General features: G+C 34.2%; 1 protein-coding gene across 2 annotated transcripts in view; it reads right to left on the minus strand.

Moving 5' to 3' along the window:
• LOC123865152 (A disintegrin and metalloproteinase with thrombospondin motifs 1) overlaps positions 1 to 20,552 on the minus strand; it is a 146,213-nt gene extending 125,661 nt beyond the window's left edge. The window contains exon 1 of one of the 2 annotated variants that reach the window (XM_045906011.1): positions 20,266 to 20,552. The gene's annotated coding sequence lies outside the window, so the exon portion shown is untranslated. The remainder of the gene's footprint in view (positions 1 to 20,265) is intronic. The other variant, XM_045906010.1, reaches the window with a different exon arrangement.
• Positions 20,553 to 21,335: the final 783 nt, after the last annotated feature.

Consider the following 21,335-nt stretch of genomic DNA (forward strand, 5'->3'; position numbering starts at 1 on the left):
CTACACTAGTATTATAAAAAGGTAAAGATTGTCAGTTTGGATATAAGAGGTAATCTCCGAAACTACTCATCCGATGTCATAATATAATAATTTTTATTTTTTTATTGAAAATATTACAATAAAACTTAAAACTAGCCTTATCTAATTACTATACAAATCATGCTCGCGTGGAATGGTGCCAAGAATACTGGCTGCATTTCCACGCTGGACAGCCAGGCTGATCCGTTGCGCAAAAAATGAGCCAGCCGTTCTGTCACTCGATGAGGCAAATATTATAAATTAATACTTGTTACTAATGTGTACAATATTGACTAACAAATTACAAAAAGTATCGTTTACTTAGGTAAAAGAAGTTAATGAACCTTTTTGCAAACAATCACAAAAGTACAATAACATTTAAAATTACTTTAGTTTTTGCAAAATAAAACAGCAACAACAACAAAAAAATCTCAAAATATGCAATGTAACAAGAAAATTGATATTTCGTGGCCAATGAAACGGACATGACATTGGGACTTGTAAAATATATCAGAGATTACACTAAAACCTGAGTTTTATGCTAATCGTGGAGAATTGAATCGCTTCATCTTGTTCGTGTTCGTATAAAGCCAAAAAAACTTTATTTATGGGTTTTAGGGTACTGTACGAAAAACTCTAATTAAACCCAAAATTCCTTGCTTGTGCCTAAGAATATTTGACGATTGCACCTCCATAATGCAGCCTTCAGCTTCCATAATGCCGTAATAAATATAAAAGATATTGTGATTTATGTACGTTGTCTGTAATTTCGTTTCACTCTCATGTTAATAACTTTTGTTTTATGTATGTGCAATAAAATATTTTATTTCTTCTTCTTTTTTTATTCAGATACAAGTAAGCCCTTGACTGCAATCTCACCTCACCAAAACTGTTTCAGTGGCGAGGCCATGAAAACTAACACAGATAGATAAAGTATCACAATGTTAGGCATGAATGTCAATGTTAAGTAAATGTTAAAAAAAAAGTTTTAAAGTTGCAGAACAATTCGCGCTTGGCCAATTTCTATATCCAAATATGAATATTTATCATTTTGTCACGTTGCTAAACTATCTAGCAAAATATAATTAATTATAATTTATTCAAGCTTTTGTGAGAGAATTAATAAGAGAAGTATAAGTTATTGATACTAAAATTTTAGATGATATTTCGAACGAAATACCTGATTCAAATGAATTTGAAGAATTATTATTTCAGTATGAAATTTTATTCTATTAAAACGAGAATTTGATGCATAATTGTATATTGCATTTTTAAAAGTTTTAGCCACGCTTTTATTATTTAGACTCAAGAGCTCAACCGGTTAAGGAGTGGACTGAAAACCGAAAGGTCGACGGTTCAAACCCCGCCCGTTGCACTATTGTCGTACCTACTCCTAGCACAAGCCTGACGCTTAGTTGGAGAGGAAAGGGGAATATTAGTCATTTAACATGGCTAATATTCTTTAAAAAAAAACCAAGTCGCGGGAATCATCTAGACTTAATTTTATCGTAAAAGCAGATCACACATTTTGAGATGAGCCTCATCTCAAGCATCGCATTTTTCAGTACTACAACAACAGTAATACACGTAATAAAATAACGTGCTTATTACGGGGTTATTTGCATTTTTGGACGGATTTTTTCGAATTCAATATAAAAATTCAATAAAAGCAACGAAACATGAGACAAGTTTATTATTCAGTGCCGAAAATGTGGACATTGAATGACGTTATATTTGCATTTCTTAGATGAATTCTGATGTCAAATTCGGTGTAATGTAAAAAATTCGATAATCACACATTGCGAGATGTTCCAACGAAGCAAAGCGTCGGTATCTAGTATTGGAAATTCGTTGACGGTAACTGAGCTTATAGTTAGACGAGAAAAGGAAAAGAAAATTTCGCCCCTTCCCAGTTATAATATGAGGTACAAAACATCGTATGTGCTTGAAAAGTTAGAACCTTCTTGAGTTGACTGCAGAAAGGATCAGAAATTAACGTCTAAACGGGTATTGGGCCAACAACATAATTTATAACTGATCTGGAAATGTAAAAGGATTTTTTTTTTCTGATTTATTATTTCACACATTAAAATATGGGAATTAATTGATAATATCTGATTGATTTTTCATGCTTATAATTAATCTTTACCTACTGTATTATGAAACTAGAATATACTTACCTATCTTTATCTTGATTATGTTTAAGTGTTTTTGTAAGAAAAATATTAATAAATAAGTTCATCAAAAAACTCGTATTTTTATGGCTTGTCCTCACAGCTGGTCCTTTAATAATAAAAACCTTTTTATTTTCTCACGCCGCTGCTTAAACAACTGGTTTATAAATTAATTAAAATTTATTCAAAATAATATTATAAATCTGTTTAGAAAAGCATTAGTTAACCACTATTATTTATAAAAAGAAAACTTGATAAGAAAAGGATTATCTTAAAAAAATAGTACCTACCACTACCACTCTACCTTTTTTTACTACTAACTGACCCCGAGTGGGTCTTTTGATTGATTGTTTGATGATTTTTGTATACTTTAAATATTATTATGAAAATTTTAATCGGAGAAAGCATTATTATCGATATATCGAGACAAAAACATTTTTTTTTGTATGCACGCAAATTTTTACCCTGGTAATTAAAGAATTTCAACGGGCATCAGCTGGTTTTTCATACGTTGGGATATAGATAGGTAGATATAGAAAGCAAAAGAGCAGATAAAAATCTGTATGATAATGCTAGATCTAGTCTAGTTAGGTAATTAATGATTCAATTATTACGATCAATACATCGCAATACCAATGTCTACCGTTCACGTGCGCGCGCGCCGCGCATTGCGGCCTGATCGAAAGTTGGCCATGACGTAACACTTCCGACACAATCGCGAACAGTATTAGATTTATCGTATTAGGCATGTAGTATTAGGTTGCGGTCTAACCGGGCGTATGGTTTGCTTCTAAAGCTACGGCCAAATCTGTGTGTCATTAACGCAAGTTTTCTGACGCGATGCGCGAGCGTCCACGATGCGATTCTGGGTAGGAGAAGAACGCCGCGCGCAGACGTTCCCACTTCGTTTGCTCTTCGTTCACTTTCCTCGCGCAGGTTTGAATGATGCTACTACTACCGCAACAAAAATTTGCATCGTGAATCATCCCAATCCATCGCTGCACCACCTCATTGAAGATGAATCTCCTCTCGCTGATCAAACACGCTGACCACGTGAGCTTGTTGCACGGCTGAGTTTGTCATGGGTTCTTCTCAGACCTGGGCGCGTTTGGAACCCTCGTAGCTTTAGTTTTAAGTTAACGTAATTAATTATTACCACTACATCATTGTTTGACAATCAGAAAGTGTACAATAGTACCCGATTTGGATAAATGTCTTTGACTTTGAGTGCAGTTTGGCAGACTTCACCTTTGAAAATATTATAGAGAACAGTGAGGCGACAGCTTTCCCTGCGATGTTTTCCTTCAATATGCAAGTGATATCTGATCGCTTAAAACGCACATTACTCTGGAAAGTTAAAGTTGCATGCCCGAGATTGAACCCCGGACTTATCTACTTGTTCATAATAACTAACGTAACGTTACTCGACAGTTCACGCTTCGACAGTAAACGCTTAATGAGACCGCACCCTTAACTTAGCGAACGTGTATATTTTCTCGGTATTTCTAGGCCTGTACCGTATTTTGTCTGACAGCAAAATGTCAATGTAGGAACATTTTGTTGTCAAACAAAATACGCTCTACCCGACATTCTACACATTATAACTGTTGCTTACTTAACATTCAAAGTCAGACTAAGTTCAAACTAAGCTTTTATTTATTCGTTTCGTGATTGAATTTGAATTTTGAACAAGCGCTTTGCTTTAATAACTTGGGGTTCCGGTTCAATATTAGGATTTAAGTTGGAATAAACCTTGTTTGTTAAATTGGTTCAAGTATTTTTCATCTGGGTTCTCAAATTTTATCATTGTCCTATTAACAGAACTCTACCATTAATGCAATACTAGAACATCAACTATAAAAACGTTCTAGTCTAAAAATGTATCTACCTCAGAATAAATAATGGCGCTCCAAAATCAATGGGATTTACCCTGTCTGCGTAGCTTCGCGTATTATGTGTCATTTGCACATAAACGTACGAATTTTTCTTCACTTTAAAAAAGTTCAGTTGTATGAGCTTTGCCTATGTGGAGTTCTAAAATATATTTATTTTGCTGGTCTGTCTGTCTGAGCAAAGAATGTATTTTGTCAAGAATGTCACAATCACAGCAATTTCTGAGAAGTGAAAATGTTTGTTTTTAAAAATAGTTAAAATCAATTTGGTTTCTGAACATTTTGAATTCTGAAATACCGGTACGAATGCCTTCGTTCCGGTTTTCATAGCTTAGTTTTAATTTACCAAAAAAGTACTAGAATATTACACAATAACCTGTACTGAACTGTGCTCTACTTTTCAGTCACGAACGCCACTATTGATTAAAAAGAAACCCTATTGGTGATGCATAAAATCTAAAATCCACTGCAGACTTTGCTTTTCAGATTATTTTCCTGTCAAACGAGATTATGCTCTACTACATGAGAATTAAGTTTAAAAGGCAGTTTTTTACGTTCTACGTCTAAGTTATATAATCTTACCATAATTTCTGGGAATTTTATTAAAATTAAAAAAAGTACCTAAGTATAACACTTTTTCATTACGAAATTGTGGTTGGTTATTGTATGCAAACATTATGATGTGAAGTGTTACGAGCGTTAAGCTAAAAAGGAGAGTTTCGTCTTTATCCAGTTAACATTTATGCTTTTGTTTTTGAATAAAGTAGAGGGCGTTTACCTAATTTCATAATCTTTTAACAAAAAAAAATCTTTAAATCTTATTTTAACCGTTTGCTAAATCATGCTACGACCTACTTCTCATTACCGGTGGTATCCATGACGGATTTTCCTCACGAGAAAAAAAAAGGCGAAGGTACGATATAAAGTGCAAAGGGGTAGAATTTTAACTGTCAACCTTTCGCATTTTAGGCAGCTCGATCTTTCATAGTAGGTCGTTCGAGTTGGTTTAAGTCATCGAGACTTAAACCCGAGTTGGTTTATGACCACCAAAATGGTTTTTAATTTATTCGTTTATAGGTCAGTCCACAAATCAAAGCAAATAGAATCATAGCCGAGCGCTTAGCGACAACTCAAAATAGTACTTTTTCACGTTAATTAGTCCGAAAATTAATTCATGGAATATATTATAATTTAAGATCATGTTACAACAGGTTGAATCGGAAATGCCATACGTGTTCGGTGTTACCATGCACCATACACACTAGATGGGTCATTCCGAACAAAAATTTTTGGGGGCTGCAACTTTATTTGATTAGAACTTTGTCTTAGAACACACGACGCTTTTAGTATCAAAACTTTAGTTTAAAAAAAACTTAGCCAGTGTCTGCTTGGCTCTTAGAACTTAATGGAATACCTACGGTTTTTGTTTGAAATAGTCCTTCTATAAATACATACTTACTAATTTAGCTCAATACCGGCTTAAACAAGTTTATAAGGACTTTGACTAATTGGTAGGCAGGTAAACGGTATACCTATGAATCTATCATCTTAATCGATATTTATTATTGTAGAAAAAGTTCTCATTTCAAGGTGACGATTTAAGGGCTGGGAAAATGAAAATGTTTCACTTAAGCTAGGATGGAAGTTAAGATGGGAACATTGAGATAACTGGTTCAATGTATGGTAATTTTGGTGCAACTATTTACTCCTCGGTGATTTAAGCCTATATTGGTTCTCAGGGGGTCAGTTATCTATTTTTTATATATTTCTGTTATAATTATATATTATGTTCCAAATAAAAAACATAAATAAAAAATACTTAATAACTAAACTAATAAAATTATCTAATTTAATGACTTTTAAAATAGAAGAGTCCTTTATAAATTATTTATTCATTAAATTAAAAACCCGTATACGTATGTAACTTTACACCTTATGTTATTGGCGAAAGAAAATAATGCTCTTAAACTGGTTTACCTTCATAATTTCAAATTTATGGTCATGTTTTTGTTTAGGATTTAGCTGAGCAAATCAATTAATTTTATTAATTACTAGCTTATTCCCGCGACTTCGTCCGCGTGGATCACGCTATTTCCGTAGTAATTTCAAACCCGTATTTACTGCCTAGGGGTTGGTTTTTCAAAAATCCTCTCTTAGTGAACATCTATGTCATAATAGCTATAGCATAGCCCGATCCGTCCTGTAGTTTGAGCTATACATTGATAGATCAATCATTCAAGCAGTCAGTCAGCCAGTCAGTCAATCTATCAGTAACTTGTCCTTGTATATATGTATTTAGATTATTGTTAAATGTTAGATCATAATTTTTTTGATCTTCTTACAGCAAAGGAAATTCAAGAAGGATTTTGGGAACCCTCAAACTCACCCTGGCTTGGACCTGACACCTTGCATAAATTTGTATAATAGTCGTCTGAACATGGCGGTAAAAACTGGCGATTTTTTCGGGTTTTCGGATTGATATATTTATTTTTATGAAAAAAATCATTGCTCTAGAGACATTATCCACGAAGGAAAAAGCAGAATACGTTTGTATGGAGAAAAGTCCACTATCGTTTGCTCTTAACACCGCCGTGCCAAAGAGGCAAATGAATTCCATTAAAAAAGACAGTAAATATTAGGTGCGAAGATTAATACAAATCTAATAAACATGTACGGTACATGAGGTTCCGTTAGATAAAGATGAACCAAAACTCCTCGGGACACTAGAAAAGTCAATGCACTTTCGAGTGTGCTAGAACAGTGGTTTTGATAAAAGCTTTCTGTGCTTTTATTCTCTTATAATCTACAGTTAATCGAGAGACTATAATCGAACGTGTTCTATAAGTGTTCTGTAAATTATTCTCATTGATAGCACCTGGTCAGCAGTTGTACCTACTTTATTAAGAGCATTCTATTTAACCCCCGACCCAAAAAGAGGGGTGTGATAAGTTTGATGTGTGTATCTGTGTGTCTGTGTATCTGTGTATCTGTCTGTGGCATCGTAGCTCCTAAACTAAAGAACCGATTTTAATTTAGTTTTTTCTTTGAAAGGTGGCTTGATCGAGAGTGTTCTTAGCTATACTTAATCCACCTATGTAACCTTCACTTGTCGGGGGTGTTATAAATTTTTAATTTGTACAATAATTGTACAATCTACATATTATGGGCATGGCAACATGAGATTTTGGACGTTTTAAGTGTTTTTAACAACACAATTCAACGTTTGATATTATGTAAATATTTTATTAAAACAATCAATATACTCGTAGCTATCATCACGTTATAGCTATTATCGCGTTATTATTTAACTAAAACAATCAATAGGTATAGCATATCAACAAGCTGCATTTGAAATTATTATTTAGTAAATTAGACCTTGCCGTCGTTAGTTTTGTAATTTTGAAGTTTTTATAGGTGTTTATTGACGAACGAAGTTGCCTTAAGAGGGCTCTCTCCGTCACTCGTTTCATACAATCGTAGTTCCAATTTCATTTGAATATTAAGAACCCAAAGTCCATGAAATTTTGCAGACATATTCTAGAAACTAATATCTGTGTCTGTGGTTTTCCAGATTTCTGTTAAAATATTCGGTTTCAAAGTTACGCGGTCTTAAAAATTTTCATACCAATCTTTGAGCCCCTGTAATTTTAAAACTACATATTTTTAGAAAAATCTAAAACACCACAGACACAGATATTAGTTTCTAGAATATGTCTGCAAAATTTCATGGACTTTGGTTGCTTAATATTCAAATGAAATTGGAACTACGATTGTATGAAACGAGTGACGGAGAGAGCCCTGTTAAAATATGACCTAAATAAAAAAAATACTATGGACTCTTTTAATAAATATAGTTTTGGGCATAGGATAATGGCGAGATAAATCGATATCTGGCTTAATTTTAGACCTAGAAATACAAACGAAACACTAATAATAACAATAATCAACGTAATACGTTTAAATACGAATAAAAAGTAAGTAAGTTTTTTTTCTCTCTCTTCTGACTTTACAAAGATTAGCCAATGTCAAGTTTGCAGTTATTTGTAACAAGTTAAAGTTAAAATATACAAGTATGGACCCCGTCTGTGCCGGCTCTCGCCGACATACGCACGGCACCCCTTCAGAGCGCTTTCCGGTCAGTTTTAACAAAAAAAAAACATTCCAAAAAGGCAAAGCACGCCCGCCAGCTAACACCAACACAGACGAAGTCCTAAGTAAGTTTTGCTCATTGGTTTTAGAAGCGCCCCCTTGCTGATGTATTATATACTGTGTTCAAAAGGCTTGGACCACGATGAGATTTTCCTTTACGATTAAATGACATCACTAACCTAGTCTTAATTTTACTGAACACATTCAATAAATATATACAATATACAATACCATAAGCGCTCGTACGCATTAGTGGAAAAATTACATATACCAAAGTTAGTCCAAGTTAGTCATAGAATTGACATCAGAAAGTATATTGATCTTGTCTCTGCATATTGACTAGGAACTGAGTTCTGTGTACTTGATACGGTCCTATATTCACTTCTTAGGTCGATGATCCCAGCAATAATGTTTGCACAAATTTTGGGCTCTGTGTTTTTAATATATTAGCACCTAACGGTCATCGAATAAAGTATTGATTGGATTTCAATGTTTCAATAAAAGTAAACTTCAAAGAATAGATTCCTTAATAAACGAATATTTCCGTTCCTTAAAACATATGATTGTGATTTACTAAAAATACATACATATGTGTATACTTAAGTTATATACGTGCGTAAATAAAAAATATGAATAAATAATTTTCGGAAAACAGTAATGAATAGTGAATCTTAAGAGAATTTCAATAAAACGGAAACTTACGCGGATAATGTTGCAGGTATCATCTAATAGAAAATAATACATATCATACGGACCCCTACACACACACTTTTTGTTATTCTTGTAAACATCTAAAACTTTTCTTTATTTCGCCATAGTTTTTGCGTCATACTCTTAGTACCTACGGTCTTGTATTACAGCTATAACGCCAATCAATTGCATCACAACAATAAAAGTTAATACTGAAACTGAAAGTCAAGTGTCGTAATCGCTTTTAGAATATAAGACACAGAGTAAATAAACACATAGAAGTGAGAGGTCACGTCTGAGACGGTGCGGTGAGGCGAAAGCAAAATGCAACATCTATTAGACTGTTACAGCTTGTAAGATGCTACCGATTGCAAAACGGTACAGGTCGGGAACTTAAAGGTTATATTATGTAAACTCTGCGCGTACATTGCTCTATGGACATTTTATGTAATATGCATGCGCGGCTCAAAGATTCTTCGATATTTGCAATTGGCAATTGAATTTGCAATCATAGTGCGTTATTTATGATAGGTTTCGTAAACCCTAATCCTCCATTGTTATCTGTCATTTTATGTTTGCATTTACCGGAAATGAGGATGAGCTTGCCTGCATCTCGTTTCTCTACTATAGAGATGTTAAGATACATTGTTATAGTTTGTTAGTCAGTTAGCAGGTCATACTGACCTCTACTAATTCAAGTAGGTACCTAACCTACGGCGATTGCTGACCTATTTTTGAAGCAAACTTAATTTTCGCCTTTTTGGCGCTGGTAGCAGCAGTGACTGTCATGTTAGTTCTACTCGGAACTTGATAAATGTAAGTGATTAGACATCTACAACACAATGTGAACACGAAGACCATTTGACAGTCTCACTTTTAGGTAATTCCCATTTGCCGAATCGGCACAAGAAATAACTGTCATTTTGCATCGCACGCCTTTTCCAGCGCGCTTGTATATTATGTTCATTTCAGTGGCAGGTCCCAGATAGAGTCAATTCAATAGTTGTCATGTTTTGTAAACTTCAAAAAATATAGACGATCCGAACAAATGCAAAGAGCTGGAAACCCTACTTATTGCACATTATACCTACTCATTAGGTACATTTTCACGCAACCTTCACCTCTCGGACGCGTTGCGTGCATTTTTATTACTGCACCTTCTAATACATTCTAATTTTAGGCAAAATTTCGATTTTGTAACACATATTAGCACATAGTTACCTACTCACCTGTTGTCATCGTCCAGGCGGACGGACTCGTAGTACTTATACATACTTTCATATAATCCTCTTATAATATCAGCCCTTAAAATTGCGACCGACTGGAAAGTTAAGTCAGGTCTGGGTTAGGCCTGTCTAAAAAAGTCTAGGCCTGAAGACGAAATTCTTTAATCAGTTGGTCCTTATCGTCCTGTATAAGAGTGAGGTATCATTGAAAGGGCTTTCCCTGTACATTCATTATTTTATGCGTAATAGTTTATGATTTATCGCGCAAAATGACGGAAAAAAATGAGTACGGAACCCTCGGTACGCTAGTCTGACTCGCACTTGGCCAGTTTTTGTTTACTTTAATATTGACTCTCGTTTTCGGGTAGGTATACTTACTTACGTGTTTTTCATGTTCGTTTGTTTATCTACTTAATTAAGTATTAGAAATGAAAAATCTGGATAAGTAGCTATATAGTCGTCTACGGCATTCCCTTTTTTCTTTCTATAATTAGGAACAAAATTAGTGTTTTCCGTTGACTGATATCATGTTTGTCATCAAATAGCATCAAATAGTGTAAGCACATGCCTAGAACTTCGATTTGTATTTTCATGTCAAACACAACCGCGCTTGTGTAACAGAAACCAGTTTGAGAATCAATATTGAATTCTAATTAACAGCCTCACACTATACTAACAAACACCATGTACATTTATAGATATCAATTTATTGCATGCGATATATAAATTGGTTATTAGTAATATATTCTTCTTGACAATCTTTGCTTTGTTACAAACACACACATACTCACATTAGATAGGTACCTACATTAGTAGCCACTTGACCTTTGAACCCAGAAATAAATTATGACATCGTAACATAAGGTAAGTAGACTAGTGGTTAAGATTCGGCTTCGGGAATATCCCAGATACGCATCTTTAAGTTTATGGAGCTATGTGCGTTTTAAGGCGTTTTATAATGGTTTTAAGCAATTAAAGGCTCGATATTTGAGCCCCGATTTAAAGCCTCGATAGCTCAACGGTTGAGGAGCGGACTGAATTCCGAAAGGTCGGCAGTTCAAACCCCACCCGTTGCACTATTGTCGTACTCACTTCTGGCACAAGCGTTACGCTTAATTGGAGGGGAAAGGGGAGTATCAGTCATGATTAGCATGGCTAATATTCTTTAAAAAAAATGTCACTTCATTCACTGTAAAGGAAAACGTTATGAGGAAATCTGCATGCCTGAGAGTTTATCACAATGTTCTCAATGGTTGTGGAGTCGGCCAATCCCCACTTGGCTGTTAGACTATGGCCTAACCTTTTTTTTTCTAAGAGCAGACATAGACTCAGTGAGGCTCAACCTCAAGACACTTTACATAAAGGTATGAAACACATAATAATATAAAGTCCTACATATTTAATTTTTAAGTCAAGCAACTATTAAATGCACCTTTATAAGATTGAAATTAGAATTATGAGATCAAAACAATCGGCTTTTTGATCTGATCAATTAAGTATATGATTACGAATCACCTTCGAACACTACGTGATTACTGATTGATCACGAATACTGATAACAATCGATAAAACTAAATCTTAATAACGATAGCGGGCGTATAGGAAAAGATCAATTGCTTATTGTTTTGATACGAATGTTCTGTATCGATTATTATGAAACCAACTTAAAAAGCCGCTATTTGTTCATATCTAAACATCAATACTTTACTCACTTATAACTGCTTAAACCTTACCCTAATCCGTCTAATATAAAATACCTTCTTCTTCTTCTCTCTGGGCTGGTTTCCGCACTTAAACGTTTCCGTCTGTTGTGCGTGCGTTGCCCCTCCCCGCCGAAGTCTTCACTCCAGCCATCCAAGCTCGCTCCAGAAGCCAAGTAGACCGCCCAGGTTGCCGAGGATATAAAATACCTATGCTGAAGAATTGTTTACTGATTGTTAACATGGCCTAAACATTTTTTTTTTGCTGTCGGGAATCCATCCACATTTTCTTTGGCCAATGGGTCATCCTCTCCTCTTTTTTCCTTCCACATGCATATTTAACATTTTTCCGAAAACAGAAATCTGTTATAGCCATAAATAAATATACTTAGCCGCGGAAAATAATCTATGTTTCCCATAACTGCTTTTGGTTTAAAAAACTTCCAGCAAAAGTTGTTATAGGCAAATTCAAGCATATGTTAAAGGTTATTCAAAACCGATTGTGTGGCCTGTCTAAAAGCGAACGTCATATTATGATTTAGAACATGTTAATATGTCTGCTTATGTCATAAAACCTGTCTCGTACGCAAGCACGAAAACTTCATTAGATTTAAACGAATATACCTACATAACTACATATAATATTTTGTTTAACACAATAATATGTCTCTAAAGGTCAATGTGTCGTAGACAGTTTTAGTGTGTCTTTGTGTCAAGTTATATAAATTATTATAAAACCGAAATTATGTACCTATGTTCGTAATTATAATAATATGTCAAAACATAAATTATTATCATTGTTTTATAACGATTTTTTTATTTTCTGAATTTATTTTCTTTGAGCATAAATACAAGACAATAAAAATATGGCGAAAATAAATTATTTAGAGTTTAGACCTATGTGTGACAAAATAATGTTACCAAGTGCACTAAGAAAGGTTTAAGAAAATTGAAATTAGGCTAATAGTGAACAAGTTTACCTAAAGAGAGATATTATGGACAACATAGCAGCATAGGACAGCTTGATTCAAGAATAATAATTTATTTATAAAAGTCATTTTCTCAAGGCGTTACGATGGACTTTATTCTAATTTAACGTTAGTAAAATAAACTATTTGAATACGCCTTTATGTAAAGTTGCATTAACTATAAAACTGAGTTTATATTAAGTATGTATATTACTTTTTGTTTATTCATTTACAAAATATATATATGTTAGAACGACCATAAAAACTTTACTATCTCTTTAGCAAACGTTCTCCTTTTCAAAGTAATTATATCCAATAAATATAATCGACTATGGGGCAAGTGTCTTAGTAGGTAATTTATGAAACTTGACAATTACGAACCTACAAACAGTAAAGTTACTAACTTTGCAGTCATAAAGAACGCATTAACGCAGTAAGAGCAGCAATACCTACATCGTTTCTAAGGAAATAAGCCTTGTAAAAACTGTGAGAAGCTAATATTAATAAAGTGACATTAAATTTGATATTTTCAAGTAGGCAATCGCCTTTAGTATATACTAATCTTATGCCTATCTTCGTCTAATATTAATTTACGAAACGTCTACTACTTAACACTTAGAATTTATTACTTTCCATGATCATGTTGCGTTATTATTTTACAATGTGATATTTCAAGTAAAAGTTTATATGTGATTGTCATGTATTATTATGCAGGTAGGTACTAAGTATATAAAGGTGCCCACGCACTCGAACTGAACTGCAGCTGCATATTCTCTCCAGCCGCGCCGCGCGGCAGTGACGTACGCGCGTCGCGGCTGGAGAGAATATCGTGCGAGGCGCTGACGCGACGCGCAGTTCCGCTGCAGTTCAGTTCAAATGCGTGGGCATCTTAAGATTTGCCAGACGCCATTCATATTGTAACTGAATGCAGTTCAAGTTTGAGAGGGTGAAAATGTGGTCCACGTTCTTGTAGTATTTTAAAACGATAAATTTTATTTTTTAAAATGCTAATGTGTAATGTAAGTCTATTTTTACTGAATGTATAAGCATTTCTTGAAAGGGTTCACTGTTTCTTTTAATCCTTAGGTATAATAAGCTAAAAACGTTGATAATTTAGATAATGTAGTTTATTGGATTAAATAGGTAATATAATGATTAATAGTTATATAAAATAAACTTAAATCTAAATCACAATAATCTAAAATTAAAACTAATAAAATATTAAATTACAACTAAAATAATTTAAATTAAATCTAAAACCTCATCGAAACCACAAGATTCTGATAGCATTGCCCCTTCGGATAGCCAAACTAATTCTTATTAAATAAATAAAAATAAAAATAAAAAGCCTTTTATTTCTTCACAAATATTTTTACAATAGAGATTATTAAATACTTAGTTAAAGTACTAATTCTTATTATAAGTGATTTAATATGAACCAAGCTACTAGACTCGAGACAAGAGTGACCCATGATTTTAAAGTCTTAAAATAGCAATACTATACTAATAACTTTAGTAGGAAAACTAACTATTACGTTTGGTAGCTACTCGTAAAGCTCAGGTTACTATTATTATTACACGATTATATTTATTAGCATCAATTTAGTAGGCATTTAAATTTCAAAACAATTAATTTGCTAATTATGTTGCTTAATTATACAAATTGTAGCATTTGAAGGAATTGGCTGTTTACGAATTTGAATAAACCAATTTACTAGTAGTTTTTTAAACAACCTCATTTCCTAAAGATAAAAGTGTATTTATAGCGAATCGATGTTCACTACAAAAATTATACTATTATTAAGTATTTATTACTATGATAAGCAAAATACCATAATAGTTTGCCCTGAAATGGTTTTCCCCTAAAGCCACCCTGATCCTAACTTCATAATCACTGATCCTTCCTCCCTGTGTTTAGGACAATACGCAGAGAAACTTTCAACTTTTATAAAATAACAAATATCTGGCCCCTGCTGGCTCTCTTCCTATATAAAGTTTTACCTAACTACTAAGACGTTGGTAGATAAAAAAAATAACAACCATTAAAGACTGCTAGTTTTTCCTCACGACTTCATCCGCGTGGTATAATTTACAGCCTATACATATACTTTTAGACAATTATGTAGCTTTTTATCAATGAAAGAATTAGCAGAATCAGATTCCGTGTTCCGAGTTCCCCCAACATCCAAACTTACAAACTTTACCTCTTTATAATATTAGTAGACACAGATGTAGAGTAGTGTAAGGTAACCCTTAGGCCAAATGCGAAAGGTTTTCACTCGAAGGTTATTCTCAAGCTCGTGTAAATATTTATCCACAAAGACGGGCGTCATGCGGATTCTAGATTGTTTGGCTGTCGAGTTACATCATTCTTAATGGGGTATAAATTATATTTTTAACCTGTCGTCTAATTAATTTATCAGACAGGTATTTTTTAGCTATTTTATAAATTGAGAACAGCCAATATGATATGAATTATTTAATTTAATACTAGATGATGTCCGCAACTTCATTCGCATGGAATTAGGTTTGTAAAATCTCGTGAGAAGTCTTTTATTTTCCGGAACATTATCTTACGTGAATTTAAAAAATCACATCGTTTATAACGTTTTTCCTCTCGCTCGTTCTCATTACTTCAACTGATTAGTTCAACCGTTTAATTAGTGAGACCAGTGTCTTTTATAATCATAATGGCACAGGTACATAATTTTTTTTCTAATTATTTAAAAAAATTTAAATTTAATTAAGTAGGTACTTGTAAGTATCCAAATATTATGCTGATAATTCCTTAATTATAGCTTGAAATAAAATATCAAATTGCATCCCAGATAATATGTAGTTTATTGGGACCTTTATAGTTCAAAGGTGGCGGTACTGGTTTTATCGACTGACCGGTTGAGAATCGATTGTAAAATCGACTCGCCCGTAGCTATACTTACCTAGTTGACACTACTTTGAAAAATATATCTTACATATTATGTTCGATACACAAAAATATATCGATGTTGCTTTTATATTATCTAATAAGTAAAGCAATTAAATTGTGGACCAAGTAGGTACCTATCCACTGTAAAGGTCCCAACGCTGCACGCGAGAAGACATTTTTTACGCATTATTATACCACCATTTTGATGATTTACGGTACCCTTTGCATACGAATTTATTATTAGATTTTAAAATTTAAATGACTAAATTTAATAAAATTAAATAATAAATTAAATATTATTAATATTTATAGGGAGCACTATCACTATATAATATCACTCACTAGTTCAGGTTTCAGACAAGAAACTGAAAATATAGCAAGAGAATAAAACGGAAGAATAATAAAATACCGAACTAGACAATATACCTACCTACCTCTCTATTACAATCCCTGGGAAACTCTTCGATTTTCCGGGATAAAAGGTAGCCTATGTCTGTCTCCAGGATACACTGCCATGCCCTTCCAAGTTAGCCGCTTCCATCTTAGACGACATGATCACTTACCAGTTTCCGCCAGGTGAGATTGCAGTCAAGTGCTAACAAGTTCTATGTTATCATAAAAGAATATAATGCAATAACTACACTACCCTAATTCAGGAGATCATTATTTTTGGGCCTTTTCTGAAAGTGCCGGCCAACGAAAAAAAATGGTACGGATCGTTAGAACTAGCCATTTGGAGTAATAGTTAATATGGCAGAAAAGTTGTAGGATTGCTCTGAACCAAGTTATACAAGGTCGAAGATTCGTCATTTTCATACATTTTATTGATTTCTAAAAGTGCTGGGAAACATAGAATAAAGTTAAATATTGCTAGAACTAATGATTTGAAGCAATTGTCATTATGACCCGAAGGCTGTGGGGCCATTATATGTCGTGTTATACAAGTTATACAAAATATTAATATACTTTGTATAATTAATTGTAACCGATTTTATGATTTTGTTACTGTTCTGATTGTTTTATACGAATTTGAATACACATACAATTATTTTGACTCCCACGAAGTGCTGGATCAGCTGCAATGTGGACAAAATTCGTTTATACATACCTGGATTGTATGCGGCGTTGTAATACTAGGTGATCTCATCCAGCCATCTCCCAAACTTCTGCCACTGGGATATCTCCGGCGAGCTCTGTGATGAATACACTATTTGGTTATAAGTACTGTTCACCATAGTAACTACGGGCTTGCTTCAGTCGATAGCTGCCCAAAGCTTCGATTCTTCTGTGAATCTAGGAAAGTCATTGAACGGAGGATGTCGGCTTCCATAGCCTGGAAATGAGCTCTTCTTCTATTATAATTATTGTGTGTGATAACAAGTTCTGCTAAACTGTTTTGCGCATTGACCAGTTCATGGATTTTGTCAAGGAAATCACGTTATTGTCTATCAGAACATGATAGCTGTTTAGCGATGTTACCGCGATCATGAAATAATCGATCACGTTACTTAATGCCCGGTCACTTTGATCAATCCTGAGCAAACGAAAATCTCTTTTCAAGCAATTGTTCATCACTTCCACCATCCAGCGGCAAATGGTAACAAGCTTAGATTTATTGGTTTGGTCAGTAATTAGCTGGGTTTCATTAAAATATTTTGTTTCTAGCATTTGTGTCACATAACCGCATGCCTCAAGAAAGAAAGGCTATCTATAAAGGGCATGCACAGACAGATACAGGCGTGTACATATATCTTCAGAAAAGCATTAATTACTTTTTTCAGTGAAAATCATACCCTAACCACAAGTTCCGAAACCACTAAAAGCCTTTATATTTGTTGCGATGGAACAATAATCTACACGCTGCAGTAACTTACAATGCCTGGATTTTAAATGATACCTTAAATGATATAGAAGATTTTTACTGGATTCTTATCTTAGTCCATGGTTTTAGAAGTACCATAAACAATCTTGAGGTAATCTTTCTTTTTTGAGGTGTGCGGTTATGTGGCACAAATGCCAGTAACAAAACATCAGTAAAAACCCAGCTAACTACTGACGAAGCCAATAAATCTAGACTTTTTACCATTTGCTGCTGGATAATGTAAATGATTAACGACCGCTTTGGAAAAGATTTTGGTTTACTCAGGGTTATTCAGGATTTGTAACCGGACATTAAGTAACATGATCGATTATTTCAGGATTTTGTCAGCATTGCTGAACGGCTATCATGTTCTGATAGACAACAACGTGCATGCACGTGATTTTCTTGACGTAATCCATGAACGGCCAGTGATCAAAACAGTTCAGCAGAACTTGTTATCAAAAACAATATGTAATTATAATAGAAGGAGAGCTCATTTCCAGGCTATGGAAGCCAACATCCTCCGTTCAATGACTTTCCTAGATTCACAGAAGAATCGACGCAGGTTGCTTTGGGCAGCTGTCGACTGAAGCAAGCCCGTAGTTACTATGGTGAACAGTACTTATAACCAAATGGTGTATTCATCACAGAGCTCGCCGGAGATATCCCAGTGGCAGAAGTTTGGGAGATGGCTGGATGAGATCACCTAGTATTACAAGGCCGCATACAATCCAGGTATGTATAAACGAATTTTGTCCACATTGCAGCTGATCCAGCACTTCGTGGGAGTCAAAATAATTGTACGTGTATTCAAATTCGTATAAAACAATCAGAACAGTAACAAAATCATAAAATCGGTTACAATTAATTATACAAAGTATATTAATATTTTGTATAACTTGTATAACACGACATATAATGGCCCCACAGCCTTCGGGTCATAATGACAATTGCTTCAAATCATTAGTTCTAGCAATATCTAACATTATTTTATGTTTCCCAGCACTTTTAGAAATCAATAAAATGTATGAAAATGACGAATCTTTGACCTTGTATAACTTGGTTCAGAGCAATCCTACAACTTTTCTGCCATATTAACTATTACTCCAAATGGCTAGTTCTAACGATCCGTACCATTTTTTTTCGTTGGCCGGCACTTTCAGAAAAGGCCCAAAAATGTATGGAGCTAGAATGATCTCCTTTATCTTTACAAAAAGATCTCAATTTTTAAAAGCACTTAATTTTAAGGTTAAACTTCATGAGCAACGTTAACCTTAACTCAGTTGACTCGCCTACATTCTCCAAATCTAAATATACAAATAAATAAAATAGAGGTGTATTTTGAAATGTCAAAATAACAGCTTTTTACTTAGCATATTATGAAAGTATATTCGGCACTTATCACAAAAAAATCATTTTTTTAAATTTTAGTCTGTTTGTTAAGGTTAATCTCCAAAACGACAAGACAGATTATGACGGGGCACGGGGACGTTATAACGAGTAACTAAGTCTACTTTCATTTTTGCAACATAATTAGGGTTCTGCGCAAAAAATTAAATACCATGAAATTTTACTTTTTATCCCAGAAAGTCGAAGAGTTACAACGGGATTTTGAAAAATCTAAATCGCGTGAACTTAGACATTTTAAATTATCGTTGTTTACAACAAAAGTAGAACTTTTGAGATAACAAATAATGTAATCTCAAAAAGTCCTACTTTGGTAGGTATTTCAGACAACAAATAATTCGTTAAAACCGTGTCACAAAGATTCTCGAAATTACAAATAAAGTAACTTTTATCTTAAAATAAAACTCTAAAAGGTAAAGGTTGATCCACACCTGCGCACGCACACGACGTGTTGACGAGTGATTTTCGAGCGATTCGCGTGCGTTTCGTTCAAGTCACAGCGTGCATAATATTATGTTCGTGAGTTTTTGCGAGTGACTACAAACGTGATATACGCGTTCGCAACATTCACATACGCACATAGACAGTGTCACATTCACAGCCGTTCGTTGCACGTGCGCATGTGTGGATCCACCTTAAGGAATTTTAAAGTAACATTTAAATAACGTTAACCTCAACTTTACAATCTCCGAATCACGAATAACACTAAATATCCTTTTTTAGACGTACTTATGTAAGGATATATTTTTGGGTAACATTTTATTTAACAAGTTAACCTCAATTTTAGTTTACAATCTCCTATTATAAAATATAACGCACTTTAAAACAACTTCCAATCACGCAAAGCCATTAAAAGATACTAGTCGGAAATTCTAATAGGTTGAATTTATTAGCGCCTTTGTCGCTATCGAACGTTTAGAATATAGTCTCTCGCAATACTTTCAGTTTCAAAATTCGCATAATACGTTTGCACAACACGATTACGCAACCTGCATTGTTTTGGGAGGAAACTTATATTAACTTGACATTTTCCGAGTGTACTCAAAAACCTTCAAAATAAATTCACACATACTTATTGTAACCTTTTTAATAATTACATATGTACCTAAAATTATTTGATACCTAAAAGTAGACCTAAATAGGTTTGGAATTAGATCTAATTTCACTTTATGTTGTGACCTAAAAAGTATTGATAATAATTCGAGGTAAAGTAAGTCCATTCCTTTCATTTTCTCAATAGCGAACAGTACTTACGTAGTAAGGAAGTGTCAGAAACAGAAGGGTGGACCGGGGGCGCTGCCGCAAAGAAAATCACTATGTACACACTTATACGCCATACACACAATCCATCACGTTAACACAGAGTCAGGAGAGTCTAGCACAGGTAAGGTGAAGGACACAGTCTCAATTTTGCCTTGTGTCCGAGGCACTCGCGACACAATTTTTCCGTAGCTGGAAAACTCTTGCCGCGCGGCGCGGACAACGCAGGCAACGACGAATCGGCGACTGGCCTGCGCATACGCTACCATACAATAAACATTCGCTTCAAGAGTGGGGCGGCGAATGATATTTTTTTCAGAAAACGGCACCTATTTACGAGTTTTCCTGTTTCAAAAATATTTATCATGGATTTTAATTATATGATAAAACAAGCAAGTTCTGACGCCTGCATGGACGTATGGTATAAAGTATAGACTATGGGGGTGTACCTGTACTTAACCGAGCAATATTCAAGTAATACAGAGCTTCCAGAACAAAGTAGGTACACAGGGAAATAACCAATGCACCCTGTTACTTAAGTAACCACGATCTCCACAGGGACCTTAAGATAGAGACCGTAAACAAAAACATACCAGAATACGCAGAAGCTCACCAACATCGATTCTCTACCACATTAATTTGGAGGCTGTTAAGCTTAGAAGCCTCATGCCTAGAAGCATCAAAAGAAGACTCAAAAGAACCAAACCCCTCGAATTTGTGCTAAAAAGAGCATAAGTGCAGTGTTTATGTAACAGTTCTTGTGGTACTTAACTTGATAACTAGATCACAAACACATCTTGGAATGTAAATTAGATTTAGAAATTAATCAGTTTAAGCTAAAATAATTTTCAGTACTTATTAGCCCATAGGCTTTATGGTAGAAAAAAATTTGAACTATAATAGGTACACGAGATACCTTTTTTTTTTACATGAGATACACGAGATACCTACCTAAACAATTAATTGGAATGTGTGCTTAGTTCCATTTGAATAATTAAATATTACATTTACCTATATCGTATACCATTACGTTACTTTATGTAGAGTCACACAGTTTAGTTTTG

The sequence above is a fragment of the Maniola jurtina genome, chromosome 5, assembly GCF_905333055.1.
Source record: "Maniola jurtina chromosome 5, ilManJurt1.1, whole genome shotgun sequence".
Taxonomy (NCBI): Eukaryota; Metazoa; Arthropoda; class Insecta; order Lepidoptera; family Nymphalidae; genus Maniola; species Maniola jurtina.